This window comes from Cotesia glomerata, unplaced genomic scaffold, assembly GCF_020080835.1.
Source record: "Cotesia glomerata isolate CgM1 unplaced genomic scaffold, MPM_Cglom_v2.3 scaffold_283, whole genome shotgun sequence".
Lineage (NCBI taxonomy): Eukaryota > Metazoa > Arthropoda > Insecta > Hymenoptera > Braconidae > Cotesia > Cotesia glomerata.
Window position 1 is genome coordinate 1 of NW_025403363.1, and position 8,138 is coordinate 8,138.

The following is an 8,138-nucleotide window of genomic DNA, read 5'->3' on the forward strand; positions in this document are numbered from 1 at the left end:
GTAATATAAGACTCGTTATTGTGTAAGGCTAAGTAGAGTAAGATTTGGAGGGTCAAAGTTTACATGATAAGTAAAACCACACTTATTAATACAGCCAGCATCCGGTAAAAAACCCAAAATATAAATTCTTCTTATCGATTTCTATTCAAACAACTTCTGTTATCGTATCAGTTGAGAGTGTCAATTTTAAAATAATTTTGTTAATAAAATTTAGAAAAAAAAATTATTTTGTACTTATCTTATGCATGTTTTTATTTATCTGCAGGAAAAAACGAGATTTGATCGCTCAGTGGACTTGTTTGATGAATTTCAGAATCTAGATTATCGGCATGAGACACCAGAAGTATTCATTGATTACACTATGGTAAAAATTTTTCTTTTATTTCTTCGATATATTATTAATTATAGTAAAAATAAAAAAAATAAAAATTTTTCTTTCTTCACATTTTAGTCTTCAGTAAATTAACAATAAAAATAATAATTAAAACCATTAATGAATCTATTTCTTGCCGTAGCAAAATTAATTGGTTGCCTTAATTATTAGTTATTTTAATAAAATTACTTAGCTACTTTCACAAGAAAATTTGTTAGATCATTTAACTATTTAATATTACAACAAAATATTTTGTTAAGCCAAAAATATATTTTTATGCCGACTTAACATTTTTCTTTTATTTTTTCGGTATATTATTAATTATAGTATTTTTCTTTATTCTCGTTTTACTTAACAATTGTCATTGTTTTGTTATAATAATATCTGTTTGTTGTTACAACTAAATTATTTCATTTACATTATTTGGCAGATTTTTTTATTATAACAAAATTTATTAGTTGCCTTAACAAAATTTATTTCTTGCCGTAACAAAATTAATTTGTTGCCTTAATTATTAGTTATTTTGATAAAATTAATTAGCTACATTCACAACAAAGTTTGTTGTTAGATCATCTAACTATTTAATATTACTGCAACAAAATATTTTTTGTTAAACCAAAAAAAAATATTTTTTATCCCAACTTGACAATTTAATTGCTTCAACAAACCGATTTTTTAATTTAGCTAAACTATTTTGTTTAACTAACTAAAAAGTTCTGCAAAATTAACAAAACTGTTTTGTTGTTTTATCATATAAATTACTAATTATAATAATGGTTAAAAAATTTTTTTTATAATTTTCCATAAATTCAATTTATAATAAATTTCTTTTATAAATTTACCATAAATACATTTTATAATAAATTTTTTTATAAATTTACTTTAAAAATACAATTAATAATTTCAATACGTAGTCTTTAGATGTGTCAAAGAAAACGTGTGCTACTTAGAGAAAGATGCGGGATGATTATTTGGAGTCAATATTGACTGGAAAAATCCCGTCCAAAAGTTTTGTATCCATCTTCGTCAACATTGACGCTAATAGAAGTAGTACATTTTTTCTCACATAACTTTTAAAATTACATTTATTAAAAATAATTATTTCCAGGCATGGAAATTAGCCGACGACAGGGTTGTAAACTTCTGCAACGGAATTCCAATGAAACTGCTTGAAGAAGCACTCAACCAGTGCCTCAGGATTAGCACTTGGGATCCGTTTTTTGAATGAAATCCCTCAAAGATGATAACGAAATTTTCCAGAAACGGGTTACGGACGTGGTGATAACTCCAGCTTATTGATCGCCTTAAACGAGAGATAATGATGGAGGAGAACCGTGAGAAAATGAGCAGGGAGGGAGTACGTGAGAGTTCGAAGATAAAAGCTTAGCCGGGAAAATTCCGTGGACAAGCTTACTGGTCGCAGTATTTGAATTTTTGAAGAAAGGAAGGCGATAAAGGCAGGAAAGAAGCTGAAGCGGAGAAGCTACTAAATAGATGTCTCGGGCTGTCGTTAGTGAGTGATTACACGCGACGTAAAATCCGAATCTAGAATTATCAAGAGTATGTTGATAGTTTTGTGAAAAAAAAAAAAAAATTATAATTTTCAACACTGGAATAAAAATTATTACTAATACAATGAAATTGGTCTTGAATCATTGAAACAATTGGCATTTACTAACTCCTGGAGTTTTTAGAGATGTGGAGGGACTTAAAAGTGTTTAATGCAACTAAAAACATTCATTTCCAGGTGGTACCAACGGGATGGGACAAGCTCAAAAGTATGACTGCAGGTGGCTCGTGCGAAGACTGCCCAGGTTACCAGAAATTTCCTCCAGTACCGGCAGGTTACACAGGATTGCCTGGAGGGAGGTGGAACAGGATTGACTGTTCAAGGAATTTTGCCGTGAGTCGTATGGTCCAGGTGTTGGCTATCCGGGGACAATTGTTCCAGGAACGACAGGAACTTTCCCGCAAGCTGGAGGTGCATTGCCGAGAACATGCCCAGGAGTTAGTTTGCCGGGAACCGGGCAGGGAGTTCCAGGAACTTATCCGGGGAAGTAGTTCCGCCAGGCAGTCAAATACCTGGAGGATATCCAGGGAACCTTTCCAGGTGGCCAACGACCAGGGGTGGGACAACCTGGTAGTCAAGAAGTAAGGGACCGGAGGGGTATCCAGGTGAGTATTGTTCCACCAAGTTCAGGACCTGATGCATATCCTGGTGGTTCTGGAACTTATCCAGGGGGTAGTGTTCCTGGAACTGGTCAACCAGGAACTTATCCTGGAACTATTCCGGGGGTTGGTCAACCAAGAACTTATCCAGGTGGTAGTATTCCAGGGGTTGGTCAGCCAGAGACTTATCGAACAGTATTGTTCCAGGAACTGGTCAGCCAGGGTCATATCCTGGTAGTGTTCCAGGGGTTGGTCAACCAGGAACTTACCCTGGAGTAGGACAGCCAGGAGCTTATCCAGGTATTTAGTGCTCCAGGAGGTGGTCAACCAGGAACCTATCCAGGTGGTATTTCAGGAGTAGGCCAGCCAGAACTTATCCAGGTGGTAGTGTTCCAGGAACTAGTCAACCAGGCACCTATCCAGGTGGCATGCCAGGAAGTAGGCCAGCCAAGAACTTATCCAGGTGGTAGTGTTCCAGGAACTTATCCAGGAGGTACTCTTGGGAGTAAGGACAACCAGGAACCTATCCTGGTAGTATTCCAGGGGTTGGTCAACCAGGAACTTATCCTGGAGTAGGACAACCACGAACTTATCCAGGTGGTAGTGTTCCAGGAACTTATCCAGGTGGTAGCGTTCCAGGAACTAGTCAATCAGGCACCTATCCAGGTAGTATGCCAGGAGCAGGACAACCAGGGACTTATCCAGGTGGTAATGTTCCAGGAACTGGTCAACCAGGAACTTATCCCGGAGGTACTCCTGGAGTAGGACAACCAGGAACCTATCCTGGTAGTATTCCAGGGGTTGGTCAACCAGGAACTTATCCTGGAGTAGCGCAACCAGGAACTTATCCAGGTGTTAGTGTTCCAGGAACTAGCCAACCAGGAACGTATCCAGGTGGTATACAAGGAATAGGACAGCCGGGAACCTACCCAGGTGGTAGCGTTCCCGGAACTGGTCAACCAGGAACCTATCCGGGAGGTACTCCTGGAGTAGGACAACCAGGAACTTATCCAGGTGGTATGCCAGGAGTAGGACAGCCCGGAACTTACCCAGGTGGTAGCGTTCCAGGTACTTATTCAGGTGGAATTCCGGGGGTTGGACAACCAGGAACATATCCTGGAAGCTTACCAGGATCTGGTACCGGAATTATACCTGGAACTGGACAACCAGGGACTTATCCAGGTGGCAGTACTATAATACCTGGTTCTCAAGGTGGAGTAACTTTACCAGGTGGCCCATATCCAGGAGGTTTAATCCCTCCCGGTGGTATTTACCCGCCAGGGACAACTTATCCCGGTGGAGTAATCCCTCCAAACGGTATCCCAGGAACATATCCAGGAATTTTTCCACCAGGAACTTATCCCGGAACCGTTCCGGGATTCTACCCAGGTGGAGTAGCACCAGGCGCATTAATTCCCGGAGGTTACCCCGGTCAATATCCATCAGGCGTTGTATCTGCAGCAGCAGATGACGCAGATTCACATGCTTCAAGCGAAGTTAAGCAAAACGAAGCCGGAACCCAGGCAAGCGCTTCAGCGGACGGAACTTACGGAACTGGAACCGCCAAGTCTCAGGTCAGCGGTATCTACACAGGCGCTGATTCGTTCTCGGCTCAAGCAGGAATCAACGACTTGGCAACAAAGGCTGCGCCCAAACTCAAGTCTCTTGGCGGTAAAGAGGGCGCTATGAGCAGTGCCCAAGGCTTCGGAGGACAAGGTAAAAGCCAAAACCCAGTGCAGCTGGACTCCTCACACCGGAGCGACGACCACTGGGTCTCAAAGCAGCGGATTCTCAAACGACGACACCAGCTTCCCAAGTTCAAGCTAGCATGAAAGGCGGGAATGGCTGATGCTCAAGCCAACGGAGAGGGCAGCACGTCCTCCCAAGCTCAGATTGGGTTTCAAACCATTACATAGGGTTCCGCAGAACTGACAAAGTCCAGTCAAAGCCATTTAAAGGTGGAGGTACAGTTTGAGCTCAAAGTGTGTGGGACTTATCAAGGACAATCCCAGTCACAAATTGAAGGCTCTTTTCAATATGGAATCACTTACACTGGCGCCGCTCAAGCTGGTTCTGGATCTGGTGCTGCTGCATCAAGACGACCCTTCAATTTTACCAACTCAGACTCCTAAATTATTCAAGAGTTTCTGATAAATTGGAGTTCATCAAGATCTCCAGTGACGGGCAAAGATGAACCCAACAGCTCAACCTGAACTTGACATTGGCCATAACTGGAACCCACACTTTGAAAACTAGTTCCAGCACTAGGAAGACTGTACTCAGCAGAACACCCATTAAGGCAAGAGCCTCAGGAGTGCTGGATTGGAAACCGGGGCTATTGAGCATGATGCTCAGGAAGATGAGGAGTATGAAGATGATGACCATGCTGCTGCTCCCGGGAAAATGGACGCTAAATTGAGAACCCGCTGGTTTTAGGAATTCATGACCATCATGGCAAGCATGATGGTCATGGAAAACAAGATTCTTTTGAGGCCGAAAGAGGAGATCTTTCTGGCAAACCGGGGGGAGTCGCTTCCAGGATCTGCCTCACTGTTCCTCAGGGGACTCAGAGCTAGAGTCACTTCTGCTTCTGGGGAACGGTGGGCGCCAAGTCAACGTCTAGTGGAAAACATCAACCTCAGACAGTTAATTCTCGCCCTCGAATCCGGATCGCTCTCAAATTGGGAAGTTTAATCCTTGATACTAGGGCTTTGGAAGCGTCTTCCGACATAATCAGAATTATCTTCATGCAACGCATTATGGAAAATATACTAGTAAGTGAATTGAAAATTAGATTATTGGTATAATTGAAAATATATTGCTGAGAAATAAAATTTCTTTTGAAAAAATGAGAAATGTTGTAATAAAAAATGAATTTATTGATTACTCTTAAAATAGTACGAGCCACCAAGGCAACTTTTTGATAAAAAGCTTGATTTTTTTATATGAAGTTTAAGTATGCTCTAAATAAATTCCGAAAATTTGAAAGAGATTTCCCTGATTATTTAAGGAGATCCAAGTACCCTCCTAATGTAAAGAATGTCTATAAAAATAATGAGGGTATAATGAAAAACAACATTTAACTGGTTTCCATGTCGGATGGAACCTAGTTCCATCCAACATGGAAACTAGTTAAATGTTGTTTTTTCCGTGTAGAAATACTTTTGTGATGCATCTTAATATTAATTTTTAAATTAATTAATAACATTTTTGAGGAAATTCCCGAAAAATTAACTCACTAAATAATTAGTAACAATTAATTGACTAATAAAAAATATAGCACTCTTGAATTACCGGTATAATAATTTGACAACACAAAAAGAGTGTCCCTAACCTTAAAATTTATTTATGTTTTACTGTCTAACTAAAATGACTAAGAGTCTTCTAGCATTTAAAAACCGCGGGTTACTTATGCGCCGGGTAACTGCGCAAGCGGTGTGCTGCCAAGTCTAAATACAAAACTTTAAAGAACGCAAGTTCCGCAGATTTTTCATAAAAATATAAAATATCTCCGCAATACGTTCCGAAAACCTACAACGGAAAAGTAAACTGTAATATTCACTCGGATTCCGGTTTAATTTTTTATAGTTTCAAACAGTAAAGCGGACATCAGGGTGGCAAAAATATAAATATTACTGGTAGAACTTAATGTAGAAAGTATAAAAGCCACAATTTATAATTTAATATCCAAAATAAGTGATTAGTAGCTGTCACTATAGTAAATAACGACTCTTTTCATCTTAAAAATTACAGTTTCAAAACAGTAAAAATTGCCATTTCAATATATAGTCCATATTATGAGGAGAAGGGGAACTCAGATGAAAGAGAAGGGGGTCTCACTCTGGGAGAAGTTTAACATTTCAACAGTAAAAATTATACTTTTAAAATATACATTTTACCAGTCCAAACAAGTCAATAATTACAGTTTGATTTTTAGCGTTGCGTTGAAAATTCTACCATTTTACTTTGTAAATATTGACGTTGGTTCTATATTAGGAAATTTACTAACTTTATTTTATACTTTTTACATATCGTAAGATCATTTTTTAGGTACCAAAATGATAAATATCAAAGTCTGAATTCTTAATTATTATACTTAAACATTTTAGACATTTACATAGCGAATATTACTGTTTGAAATAGTATTTTCTCTTCCATGTAAAGAGTAAATTGTAACGTTTAAATGGTAAATATTATTAAAGTGAATAGTAAAATCAATGATTTTACTGTTTGAAATGGTAATTTTTAGCAGTTGATCATTACTATTATAAATCTAGGACCAAGTTATTTATGAAGTTTTACTTTTTTCGGTGTCCTTTTTTATTGTTTTAATCGAAAGCTTATTATTTTCTCAAGCAAATTCGATGAAAATAAATTTTTTTTTAAATCGTCAATTGCATTAAATTCTTAACCAAATACACTGCTGGTGGAATCATCATTTGCCGCTACATGTAAAAAATTACAATTTTCACACCTGATTATTTCTTTTAAATATCCCGGAAACTTATTGTTGCTTTAATTTTTTGATTTTTCAACAAATTAATTTGTTATTATAAAAATTAATTCACTCTGTTATGCAGATCCTGGAAAACAAGATCGATGACGCCAACACCAGTAAAATCAAAACTACTACATCGGTAAACAAACAGCGTAGCTGGAAATATGGGTGATCCTCGGAGAAAATAATACGAGCACCGCTACTACACCAACAAAGCTCAACTTGCGGCTACTTTACATCTCTCCTGCAACATAGTCCACGGTTCCAAACGGCAGAACCAAAATCTGCAAGCCAAAGATGCCGACGTACCCCGATGGCACTCCTATGAAATGCTAGTTAGTTATTTAAATTAAATTAAATTGCATTTTTTATCACATATCTAACGCATATTTATAATTTATAACAATTATATACATTATTTTATGTAAAACATATTTATATATTTTCTGAGCCCAATAAAAAAAAACAATTCCTTCAGTCGTTGTTTTTTAATTTATTTTTTTATTTATTTAACAGAGGTACGTGATTAACAATCTTTCTTTCGGATTACTATTATAACACAAAAGTGCGTTTTTTAAAGCGACAAAGGATTTAATGGAAAATAATAGCGATTAAATAGTAATTGTAACCGATAACTGTTACTTTCAATATTATGATTAGATAAATAAAATATAAGTTAGGTCGTTTAATTATTGCTTCGACCTATCTGTTTTTACATATGATTGAGCATCACGACAGGAAAATTCGGCTATTTTATTTCAAAACAAAGTTACTAATATTTTTGTAAATAAGTTTGAATTTTTAGTATCCAATTTAGTGAAAATAAAAAAAAAATAAATATGAGAATTGAGTCATGAAAAACAAAATAGTGAATAAAAAAAAAAGCAATTATTATAAACTATATTTATAATGAAAAATTTGATTCATGAATAAAAAATGCGTTGGTAAAAAATTATTTTTACAAAATAATATTAGATTGAAAATTAATAAAAAAAAGTTTGGAAAATCCAAAAGTGCACGCCTCATAACGCTCATTTATTTTTTTAAGAAAAAATAAATTGTGTAACTGATAAAAAAAAAGAAAATTATAATTAAGTA

At 36.7% G+C, this 8,138-nt stretch overlaps 1 pseudogene; it reads left to right on the forward strand.

Moving 5' to 3' along the window:
• The first annotated feature begins 1,329 nt into the window (after positions 1–1,329).
• On the forward strand, positions 1,330–7,376 carry LOC123274281 (annotated as a pseudogene).
• Positions 7,377–8,138: the final 762 nt, after the last annotated feature.